This window comes from Hypanus sabinus, chromosome 4 (genome assembly GCF_030144855.1).
Source record: "Hypanus sabinus isolate sHypSab1 chromosome 4, sHypSab1.hap1, whole genome shotgun sequence".
Taxonomy (NCBI): Eukaryota; Metazoa; Chordata; class Chondrichthyes; order Myliobatiformes; family Dasyatidae; genus Hypanus; species Hypanus sabinus.
The window spans coordinates 37,116,738-37,129,434 of NC_082709.1; the positions used below are offsets into that span (position 1 = coordinate 37,116,738).

The window sequence follows — 12,697 nt, forward strand, 5'->3', positions numbered from 1 at the left end:
CAGCCTGCTGTCCTCGTGCAATACAGCACTCACCATTTGTCAGCCTACTGTCCTGTCCTCCGTGCAATACAGCACTCACCATTTATCAACCTACCGTCCTTCCCTCCGTGCAATACAGCACTCATTATTTATCAACCTACCGTCCTCCCCTCCGTGCAATGCAGCACTCACAAATTATCAATAACCTCCCCTATCTCATGTCAAAAACTGAGAATGAACTCAACCAGATAAACACGAAAGGGAGGATCTCCCCGGGCAGACTGCCTGGCAATGTTTAGAGGGTATGTTCGTGCTCGGGTGAATATTGAAAAAGAACATGCGCAGTCCACGGCGACCTTAGGGGAGTTTCGAGACCGATGGGCTCCGCGGGGTGTAAGTGGCATCATTGATAGAGATGGCAACATTCTGGTGTAATGTCTATTCTCTATTTGTAGTGAAGTAATTGTGTTTGCCACTGTTTTGTATATATTGTATAGCCCTGATATTTGTAATAAAGGATTTTGTAAAAGAAAGAGAGACCTTTAATGAGATTGCCAATGGGGCTGCTCGGTCACTGCCCACCACTACATTTTGAGCATCGTGTGTTGTGTGAAGTTCAAAATTCAATGTTTATTTTTTTAATGACGACCTCTTGCAGAAACCCTAACGACTTCTCACAGAACCCTAGGATTCTGCAGAACCCTGGTTGAGAAACCCTGGTCTACAGAGTGTAATATTTTGGGTGTTGAATAACATCTGCTGAATTTGGGGAAGGGCTGTGCTTGCATTCATTAATGACATGCTTCATATTTGCTATCTGCTACAGCATCAGCGGGCACCTTGGAGCAGCATAAGAACTGCATTGCCAGTGGGTGTCAACGTAATAATGATGCAAGCTAACATTTCTATATCTGACTCACTTCAGGCTAAAACTGGTGATTTTTTGTTTGCAACACCTAGTGGTTTGGCATTTGCTATTTGCCATTGTTTCAAAGGATTTTGACTACCGGCTCTGTGGTGGGGACAATGGGCAAAATCTGATGCCGGGTTGATGGAGGATTTTCAATGCTCCTTGAAGGTCATTGAGTGCATTAAAGCTGTTTTCGAATTCACGAACACTTCGTGATTTAGATCAACCAACACTGGCTTCAACTGCTGTAGAAAGCACGAAGTCACACATGACCTGGCAAGCTGATGTCTATGCTATTGCTATTTTCCTGCCTGGCTGCAGGCTGATTGGGCTTAGTGTCACACATGCATATCTTGTCTTCCTGATTTCCTCTAAATTTCATGCATTTGTAAGTAGATGAGCTAGTGACTGGGTGAAGAACTGGAATATTGTTATTCGTTAGTGTGCATTTCGTGGCTGGAAAGGGACGTTGTGGTGCAGGGTGATGTGAAAGTGTGCATCTCACCTACACTACCAACAACTTGTAAATCCAATTAGGAGCTGTGGTTCAAGGAAGGATTGGTCATGAGGATAAAAACGTCAGTGCTTTTTGAGCCTGACCTTTGACTCTGGACTTAGCCACAAAACATTGGTTAGTATTAGGCAAACAGGCCATTCAGCCCACTATGTCCACACCAACCATCGGGCAACCATCTTCATCAGTCCCATCTTCCAGCACACGCAGCCTTCAATGTATAAGCAATATGAATTTTCAGCAAGACACTGCCATAAATAGTCTTAGTGACTCTATTTGAACCATTCTCTTGAGCAGTGCCTTCCAAGTACTCATCACTCAAGGTCACTCTTGGATTCCCTCTAAATCTCTAGCTGACTCCAATCACAAGAGCACCCTTCTGGTATTACCCCCCATCTCCTCTTGCCAAACCAGTTTTGGATATGATTTGACTATGTAATCTATATACCATGGGTTTGTTGGATGAGGGTGTAGAGTTGTTCTTTTTCTTGTAGTCTAACTCTCCTGTGCTTGTTTATATTTATATAATTGCCTATGCACATTTATTTGCTCAGTAAATTTTTCATTAAATGCAAGATAGCTTATTCTGTATTTTTTTCAGAAGCTTCACAGTTTTTCTGCAACAGGTGCCATACCACTTAAATCTGGCCATTTATTGGTTAATTTTTATCACTGAATTGTGTTGTTTTATCTCTAGTCTGAGAATGAGATGACGATGACTTCTTCTCCTTTCGTTCTCTTTATTTTCCTTGTAACAATTAATAAAACGTAACCACCATGTGTTATGCCTCATTCTTGACTTCCAAAGTACCTCAGGATCAACATCCTAATCTTTCTGAAAATTATTCTAATGTTGGCAAGTGTCATTGTTCTTGCTGAAGACACTGTTAACTACATTGTGAATAGCAATAGAAAATGTATTAATTTGGGACCGTTCCTATAAGCCATAATAGCAGAATTGGACCATTTGATCAAGGCTTTATTACTCCCCTTCAATGCCTTTGTCCCTTTTTGCCTGTCTGGTTTCTCTTTTCAGCTTTCTCTCAATCCATGGAGCAAAAGCATGTAGAATAGTATAGTTTTTAATTATGTGTCAATTTGCTCTGAGAGAATGTGAAGTGTTGTGTGATGTAATTGAATGGTTTGCATTGCGTGTGAACCATTACATAGTGCTCTTCAGCGGTGCTTTCCCCAATAACATTCACTGTCCTGCTCCAGGTCATTCAAATTTTGTTGTGGTGGTGGGGGGAATTATTTTTGTTTTTGCTATGATTTAGATATGTGCACAATCTGTTCTTTGAAACTCTTATTTTTGAAGCTGGATAATTTTTTTTCTCTCTTGTAATATCTTACTTAGGTCTTTCAGTTAAATGATTAGCTCCCCCATAAGCTGCCTGATACTCTCATTCAAAGCTATGACATTCTAAGTAGGATTCAGATTGTGCATTGTACTTTTAGCAGGATGAAATGGCCAGCCCATAATCATATCTCCATTGAATTGAGTCTCATATTTCCGTACTTACAAAGTCATCATCCTTCTGCTTTAATCCTCCCAGAGTGTCCTCATGAACTTTCAACCATTGTCATGGTCTCATGAAAGTTTTATTGTCAGGAAATTTCTCAGATCCTTCCATCTTCATCTCCCCCATGCTTTATTAAAATCCTATCTCTCTGGAGAAGCTTGTTTTTGTTTAGTTAGTACTTAGATTCAACAAGCTCTCTGCTGTACTCCCTTTATACCTATGACTGTGTGGCTATTTACAACTCCAATGCCATATTTCAGTTGTTGATGACACCACTGATGCTGACCAAAGCAAAGATGGTGAGGAATCTGCATATAGGAGAGATTGAAAATTTGGTTGAATGGGGACACAACAACTTGTCACTCAACTATACTGACTTAAAGGAGTTAAAAGCCTGAAGCCCATGAGTCAGCCTCATTAGGGAAGGGTCGGTAATTTTAAATTCTTTGGTGTTATAATATCAGAGCATCTGTCCTGGGACTAGCATGTACAAGCCATCATAAAGGCACAGCAGCATCTCTACTTCCTTAGAAGCTTGAGATGATTAAGCATGTCATTTAAAACTTTGACAAACTTATTTAGATGCACAGTGGTGGAGAGTATCTTGACTTGTTGCATAGAGGCCTGGTATGGAAACATTCCTTAGAAGCTTGAGATGATTAAGCATGTCATTTAAAACTTTGACAAACTTATTTAGATGCACAGTGGTGGAGAGTATCTTGACTTGTTGCATAGAGGCCTGGTATGGAAACAGCAACGCCCAAGAATAGAAAAAGCCAGAAAAAGGGGTGGGAACAGCCCAGTCCATCACAGGCAAAGTCTTCCCTATCGTTGAGCACATTTACATAGAGTGCTGCCAGAAGAAAACAGCATCCATCATCAGGAACATTTATTACCCAACAGCCAGCAGGCTTCTGAGCCAGGGTGGATAACCTCATTCATGCCACCACTGAACTCACTGCAATGCCTGTAGACTCACGTTCTAGTACTCTACACCTCATGTGCTCAGTATGATTTACTGCGCTTACTTTTTTATTACTTGCATAACTTGCTTCTTTTGCACATTGGCTGTTTCCCAGTCTTTGTTTTTTTTAATAATTTTTTGTAAATTATATTTTATTTCCTTATTTTCTCATAAGCACCTGCAAGGTAGTATACAGTGACATATATGTACTTTGTACTTTGAGGTACACCATGAGGTAAAATCTTATCTCTAGATGCTATGCCACACCTGAACAAAGAAATGACTCATGGAAAAAACGTTGCAGGGTTGGAGGTAAGAGTGATGGAGACAAATAAAATGACAATGGATAAAAAGAGCTCCATTTCTAACGTTGCCTCCTGCAGCATCATAGGGATATGTATAATACCACAAATTCCTTGACAAAAATGAAATTTTAGTTGTAAGACAGTGTTGGAAATGTGATTCATTTCAGTGAATTTCCTCATTACAGGATATGCTTTCCCTTTGCAATGACACAGATATGAGAAAACAAATTGAGTTCATTTACAAAAAACTGAGCAACATGTCCTTAAAAATCTAATGTTGATTATTAAAATGCCCTTAAAGTGTTCATGCTGCAATATCCAATTCAGGATCAAGTTTTTTTTTATTCAATGACCTATCATGAAAATTGTTGCTTTGAAGCAGCGGTGTAGTGCAAGACACAAACAATTACTCTTAGTTATAAAACAAATAGTGCAAATGTCAAATAATGAGTATATTCATGAATCATTAAAAATCTGGTGGCGTCAGGGAAGAAGCTGGTCGTAAAATGCTGAGTGTGGGTTTCAGGCTCCTGCTCCCCTCTTCCTGACTGTAGCAATATGAAGTGGGCATGTACCAGATGCTGAGGTTCTTCAACAGTGGATGCCACCTTCCTGAGGTGCCGCCTCTTGCGGGTGTCCTCAGTAGCAAGGAGAGTTGTGCCTGAGATGGATCAGGGCCAGTTTAAAACACTCTGCAGATTCGTGCACTCCTTAGAATTGGAAACTCCATACCGGGCTGGGAGGCAATGTACACTCCACTGTACATTGTAGAAACTTGCAAGAGTAGTTGGTGGCATTCCTAATATTTTCAAACTCCTAATGAGGTAGAACCACTGGCATGCTTTCTTGCTGATCACGTCAGTGTTTTGGGCCCAAGGTCAATCCTGTGACAGGTTGATGCCCAGGAACCTAAAGCTGCTCATTCTTTCCTCCACTAACTACTCAGAGGACTGGTGTGTGTTCTCTTAACTTCCTGTTCCTGAAGTCCATCATCAGTTCCTTGGTCTTGCTAAGATAAAGCGAGAGGCTGTTGTTGTGAAACTCCTGTACGGCAGTTTGCCTGGCTTGCTTTTTTCAACACAGATTCTTCAGAATCTCACAGACTTGTGTGCCATTCAGATACTTGCAGTAAAGTGTGTAGACAGCACAAGTATTTTCTAAAACCCCTGAAAAAGTATAAGGTTTCATTCAGGCAAAATTAATAAAATTCAGCTCCATACCAGAGTTGACAAATAATCAGAATCAGGTTTATTATCACTGACACGTCGTGAAATGTGTTGTTCTTCAACAGCAGCACAGTGCAATACATAAATTACTATAAACCGCAATAAAGGATATATAAACGAAATAGTGCAAAAAGAAAACAAGATAGTGAGCTAATAGTGATGTGACATATGTATGTATATTATTGGCTGATACATTCCTGAAATACTGTTTTGGATTAAATTACATCCTTGATTTGTATTTGGAGATAATTGCTACACTATTACTTCAGAAAATGACCTGTCAATTTAGTGTAGATTTATAGATATTTGCTTCCAGTTAAAGTTTGTGTTCAGTGGAATGGCTAATTAAAATGTGACCAGTGCTGAGCACTATGTGAAACCACTATAGTCCAACCATAATACATGGTCTACCCTGACACAAATTCAAAGAGGTTCTCTTGTTATGATTTATTTCTGAAGGTGCCTAAGCAAATAGTGGTCTGTTTTGAGGCAGAAGTTGCTTTTATCTAAAGTGGTGTTAACTCAGCAGCTTCAGTGTGTGACATTTCAGTTGGCAGCGTGGAGGATCAGAGGAATCTTGGGGTCCAAGTCCATAGGACACTGAAAGATTTTGCGCAGGTTGACTCTATTGTTAGGAAGGCATATGGAGTATGGACCTTTGTCAACCATGGGATTGAGTTCAAGAGGTGTGAGGTAATGTTGCAGCTATGTAGGATCCTGGTCAGACCCCACTTGGAGTACTGTGTTCAGTTCTGGTCGCCTCACTACAGGAAGCATGTGGATACTATAGAAAGCGATTACAAGGATATTGCCTGGTTTGGGGAGCATGCCTTGTGAGAATAGGTTGAGTGAAGTTTGCCTTTTCTCCTTCGAACATCGGAGGATGAGAGGTGACCTTATAGAGGTGTATAAGATGATGAGAGGCATTGATCTTGTGGATAGTCAGAGGCTTTTTTCCAGGGCTGAAATGGCTAACACGAGAGGACACAGTTTTAAAGTGCTTGGAAGCAGGTACGGAGGAAATGTAAGGGGTTAATTTTTTACACAGAGAGTGGTGAGTGTGTGGGATGGGCTGTTGGCAACATTGGTGGAGGCAGATGCAGTAGGGTCTTTTAAGAGACTCCTGGATAGGTACATGGAGCTTAGAAAAATAAAGGGCTATGGGTAACCCTAGGTAAGTTCTAAAGTAAGTACATATTCAGCACAGCATTGTGGGCTGATGGGCCTGTATTGTGCTGTAGGTTTCCTATATTTCTATTTACAGCCCTTACATTAGTGATCTTAATTGTCTTTCCAGTTAAATCTCATCATCAGTAGCTGTTTAATGTGATCTATCCAAAAAGAGGTTGTTGGAACTAGCCTAAAGGATTCTGAATTTAAGCTTTAATGTTTTAAATTTCTGAAGGCAAGTCGTTAATGCAATTATTTTGTTATCTTTTATTGTGAATACTATGACTGCTGCTAGTATAATTACATATTAGTGTTTTATTGAATCATTAACACTGTTTGAGTGAACAGGAGACTTTGCCCAATGCTTTGGTTTGCACATAATAATAATTTTTTTATAATTAAGTTGTGTATTTAAATTTAACAAAAACTACAGTCCAACTACTTAGTATTCGGTGCTAAGTGCTGTATTTATTAAGACAATGATATGAAGAGCTTAAAAAGCAAAGGTTTGAAAGGGAAGAATATCTAGAATTGCATTTTGTGCATAAATGAATTCTCTTAACAAATGAACAATTAAAGTAATTCTTAACAGCAGGTTTTCTTTTAAGGGAATAGGACCTTGGGAAGGAAAAAATGTGATTTGCTGAAGTTGTCATCTGAAGCTTTTGCTAGAGAATAAATGAAATTATGCTTAGAAATAAAATTGTGTAATTCTCAGCTTTTGAACAATTGAGAATGTTATTTTTTCAGGGTCATTTTTGATATTTTGACTGATTTGACTGGATATGTACTTGCATGAGTTGCCCTTGCATTGCGGACATGATGCTCATGAGATGAGCTGTATGAGATCATGTCATTCCCTGTGTAATGCTTGTAGAATCAGAGAGCACTGAAACAAACCCCAAGTCTTGCTATATCATTTTAGAAACTGTGCAATTCCGTGTCACTACGTATGATATTTTCAGCAGAGAACCAATTATAGAAATGATCTGCTGCACCTGTCTGCTACACTTAGGATGCAGCTCAACTTTTAGGTGTTAGACAAAACTTCCTTTGATAATATATTATGGGAATTGGCTAATTAGCTATGCAAATTTGTGATGAACTGACGAATCACTGGAAGAAGGTTACATATTCTAGATATCTGAATTAAAAAAGAAATTTGCTATGCAAGGAGACATTTCAGTTCATTGCAAATAAATATCACCCAACCAGTCATGATGAGAGTGAGCTGAATGAGCAGTGATACTATATGGAAGACGGTGCATGTTTTGATGTTGCATTAGAGCAGGCTGTAATGGAAATAGCGTGCTCTGCAGTCATTAGAAGAGCCTTGTCCGCTACTGCGAGTCCCTACCATCCATCATCTTCCACATGAATTCTTTGTTTGAAGATCTTACACCCTCTTATCTCAATGCCCCAAGCAACTCTTCTCTCTAACCACTGAACCCCTTTTGTTTCCTTTTTCTCAATCTATTGTCTAACTGACCACTTTGTTAACATTATGCTTCACTTTATATACCTGTATTCTCTTGTCCTCATTTTGTATGGGGTTGAGAGGAAAAGTAAATCAGCCGTAATTAAATGGTGGAGCAGGCTTGATGGTTCAAGATCTTATGGTCCTGCCTTGTGCCCCTCACCCATAAAGATGAGTGTGGTTGCCCCTCAATATTTGTAATTTAATTATTCTTTAGGTTACTGATTCTGGAAATAATTTGTGGCTACTTGCAAATATACAGTAATTACAATCTTTGTTTAAGATTACTCATAAGTAAAACAGGAAAAGTCAGTGATACTGAGATGGGATGGGTGTAAAAGGGAGCAGACATTGCACTGTTAGTCACTGATTGCATTACTTCAGTATGAAGAGAAGATATTATAGAATTCTCCTTAAGGAAGACCATATGGAGATCAGAGTTTAAAAAGGGTAATGTGTGATGTTACTTTGCTTGGGTTGTATTACAGACCTCCCAGTCCGCAACACAAGAAGAGTTAGGCGGTTATCAGGGAAATGAAATAAAAATATGGTTATAGCATCAGGGAATTTAATTTCCTGAATATTAACTGGAATGCTTTGGTGTTTTAAAAAAAAAGACTTGGAGTAGATTTTTCACTATTTTCAAGAGAACTATTTCTTAACATAGACCAACAAAAGTGTGAGTGGAGGAGCATTTTCAAAAATGACCTAAACTCCATTTATTTATAAGTGATTACATAAAAAGATGGAGTGGATCAGATATTAACAGCTTAAATTGGTGGTGGTGGGGGGGAACTAGAATGTCAGTTTCACTAACTAAGATAGGATCTGGCTAAAGTTTTGACTGGGAGATTCAACTTTCAGACAAATTGATATCTGCACAGTGGAAACAGTCAAAGGAGAAAGAGCAAGAGTTCATGGCCAACATATTCCTGCAGCTGCAAAAGCAAAAGGTAATAAGTTCAGGAACCCCTGGATGTCAAAGGTTATTGAAGGTAGGCTGAAGAGAGAAAATGAGGTGTTTTCATGCATAGGGAACTGAAGGCCTGTCCAGAGTATGTAAAGGATAGGGAGGTATTAAAATAAAACGAAGGCAAAAAGGTCACAAAATATTAATGACAGACAGGATTAAGATTAATGGAAGGTGCTCTAATTATATTGGGAGCAATTGAATAACCAGAATACTTTTAATGAGTACTCACTGACAACTGTATAGGTAGAGAATTTAGTGAAGGAAAGGTAAAGATCTGGAGGCACTTGGTGCCTTGGTGGAAGGGTCAGTAACTCATCAGGTATGAAGGGATTTATCCCAGGTTGCTGGGGCTTCATCTGAGCTTTTTAAATCCATGCTGACTACAAGTTAGGTTCTTATTGACTTGGAAGAAAACAGATATGGTCCCCTTTCATTTAAGGCAGAAAGAAAAAAAAACGTTAAAATAAGACCTGCGACCTCAGCATTAGTAGTAGGAAAATTATTGGAGAAAGTTCTGAGGTGACAGGATTAATAGCCGCATGGATTGACAGGGTCTAATTAAAGACAGCCAATGTGGTTTTGTCAAGGGGAGATTTTACCTGACCAATTTGATTCAATTTTTTGAAGAGGTATTTAAGTGAATTAATGGAAGAACAGTAGCTGTAGTTTATATGTACTGTATTAATGCCTTTCACAGGGTTCCACTTGTCCAAAAGGTTAGGCCTCAAAAATCCAGGACAAATTGACAAATGGGATCCAAAGTTGTCTTGACAGTACGAGACAGTGTGATATTAAATGGTTGTTTTTGTGATTGGATGCTAATATCTTTTGGTATTCCTCAGGGTTCAGTGCTGGCACTCTGTTTGCTGTTTGTAATATGTATGAATTATTTGGATGTGGATGCAGAAGAATGATCAGTATACAGATGGCATTAACATTTACAGAGCTTTGGATATTCTAGGGAGTAGTCGGGCAACATTGTGATATCAATGTAAAACAATTAGAAAAATTTCAGATTGACTTCAGTCCAGATGCATTTTGGAGCTAGTAATGAGGATCGGACACATGCCACAAATGGAACAGAGAGATCTTTGAGTATGAACCCACAACTTATTTTAGGAAAAAGATAACATGGTTTGGAATAGGCTACCTAGATGGAGTGAGGTATTTCTCCTTCAACCTGAGAATGGCCTCATCATGGCAGAAGAGGAAGCCATGGACCTAGGTAGGTAGGACAATATATTAGGTAGGACAATGGATTAGGTAGCCTCCAACCTGATAGCATGAACATTAATCCTCCAACTTCTAGTGATTTTTTACCTCTTCCCCTTTCCTCCTCCCTCCTCCAATCCTCACTCTGATCCCCCCCTCCTTCCTTTTCTCTCGAGGTCTACACTCCTCTCCTATTAGATTCCTGGTTCTCCTGCCCTTTCCCTTTTTCCTGCTATCACCCATCAGTGGCATCAGCACCAGACTTCGAGGCGAATGGTCCAGAGTTCAAATCCAGCCAGCTCCTTGGACACTCGCTGCTTACTTATCCTCTTCACTGTTACCCACATGACTTCACCTTTCACCTTCTAGCTTGTCCTCCTACACCCCCCACCAACCTTATTCTGGCATGTTCCTCCACCCCCCCCCCCAGCCCCCTTGAAGGGTCTCAGCACGATATGTTAGCTGTTAGTTCATTTCCTTAGATGTTGCCTGATTTGCTGCTTTCCTCCAGCTTTCTGTGTGTCTTGTTTTGGATTTCCAGCACCTGCAGAATCTCTTGTGATCATGAAGTGCTGTTATGAATTAATATTAGTAGTTCTTCCAGGAAGCAATCTTAAGAGTTTTTGGATAGTTTGCAGTCCCCTGAAAGCTGTTGGAGCTGCATTTAGCCAGGCAAATAGTGTATCCTATCGTGGCCCTTACAGACAATGGAAAATCTAGATGGTCTGAAGGTGATTTGCTCACCGTTGGATGCACAGCATGTGACTTGCTCTAGGAGCCATGGTATTTTTCATAGTTATTCAACTAAACTTGACGTCACTTGTCATCTGCTACAAGCCAAGTCTGGCAGTAATACCTATCAGGACTTGATCAATGATTAGCATGGCAAACTGATTACTGCTGATCAGTGTATAAGTTCACACGTAGAAATCTTTCTGTGCTCTTACTTCTCTTACTGTCATTGCTTCCACATATCGTTCAACGTGAAGGAGTACTGGCTCATTGGCTGAGGGAAGATAGATCAGCCGTCCGGTATTGTTGCAGATCTATAAAACTCTGGTTAGACCGCACTTAGCGTTTTGTATTTAATTCCGCTCACCTGATTGTAAGAAGGATGAGTCAGCTTCAGAAAGCTTCAGAGGAGATTTGCCAGGAAGCAATCAGGATGGGACAGCATGTCTTATGAAGAAAGGTTGAGTGAGCTGGGGCTTTTCTGTTTGGAGTGATGGTGAAAGAGAAGCAACTTGACAGGGGTATATAAGATTGAGAAGCATATAGCAGGCAGCATTGGCCGATATCTGAGGGCACCTGTTTAAGGTGACTGGAGGGAAGTTTAGCACGAGTGTTTGAGGCAGGTTTATTTTTAGAGTGGAGGTTGCCTGGAGTGCACTTTTGGGGATGGTGGTAGAAGCTCCAGCATCATTGAAGAGATTCTTAGATGGACACTTGGATGTAAGAAACACGGAGGGTTATGGGTTATGCAGAAAGGCTACACATAAGTGTGCATAATATATAGGTCAGCAGTGTTGTGGGCCAAAGGACTCATTCTGTGCTGTATTGTTGCATGTTCTATACGAGATTTTGATCAGGATATATTATCCTTGCTTACATTTGACCTGTTACCTTGAGACTCAGTGGAGTCTAAAGTCAATACCAAGACTACTTCTGTTGTAATGTGAGTATTATTAAAAGTAAGTTAATACTAATTGGGGAGCTGTTGGTAACAAGAGGCGGGATCTGGGGTTGGCGGGGTCTTTACCTCCGCTCTTTTTACTCCCAGTATGCATTGTATGTAGTTCCTCCACCCAGGCCGCACGAGGTACCTGGAAGCCTCTGTATTGTAAATATCATTCGCCGTCCCAGAAAAAGATGCTTTTTTGGCCATCAAGTTGTTGAGTGGCCTTTATGTAAAGTAGAAGTTACCACATATTTTTGGTGATGAAGTAAATTGGTTTTGTGGATGGGTCGGCCCCGTTTTCGATCGGGAGCTGTGAACGGGCGAGGAGCCTTGTGTTCGGATGTCTGCGTTCGGAAAGGTCGGTGTGTTCGACGAGCAAGTTGAGGAGCGGCTGGAGTACGAGGAAAGGTTGGGCCACTTTTTCTGTGCTAATGGAATTACTGAGGAGGCTAAGAAGCGCTCTGTTCTCCTGAGTGTGTGTGGGGCAAGGACGTACAAGCTGATACGGAACTTAGCTACACCACAGAAACCGGGAGACATTCCATATGATGAACTGGTCAAGCTCGTGGGGAACCACCACAATTTGAAGCCTTTGGTGATAGTTCAACGGTTCATGTTTCGCAGCCATGTCCGGAAGCCAGGTCAGTCTGTGGGCGATTTTGTGGCCGAGCTTTGGCAGCTGTCAGAGCATTGCGATTTCAGAGCTGTGTTGGATGACATGCTCTGTGATAGATTAGTATGCGGCATTAATAATGACGCCGTACAA

At 40.5% G+C, this 12,697-nt stretch overlaps 1 protein-coding gene across 22 annotated transcripts in view; it reads left to right on the forward strand.

Annotated features, from left to right (window-relative positions):
- Positions 1–12,697, forward strand: part of LOC132392660 (PTB domain-containing engulfment adapter protein 1-like) — a 403,579-nt gene that overhangs the window by 54,008 nt on the left and 336,874 nt on the right. Inside the window, exon 1 of one of the 22 annotated variants that reach the window (XM_059966852.1) lies at positions 11,267–11,285. The exons of the other annotated variants lie outside the window; for them this stretch is intronic. The gene's annotated coding sequence lies outside the window, so the exon portion shown is untranslated. Of the gene's footprint in view, positions 1–11,266; positions 11,286–12,697 lie in introns of those variants that run through there. 22 annotated transcript variants of the gene reach the window in all.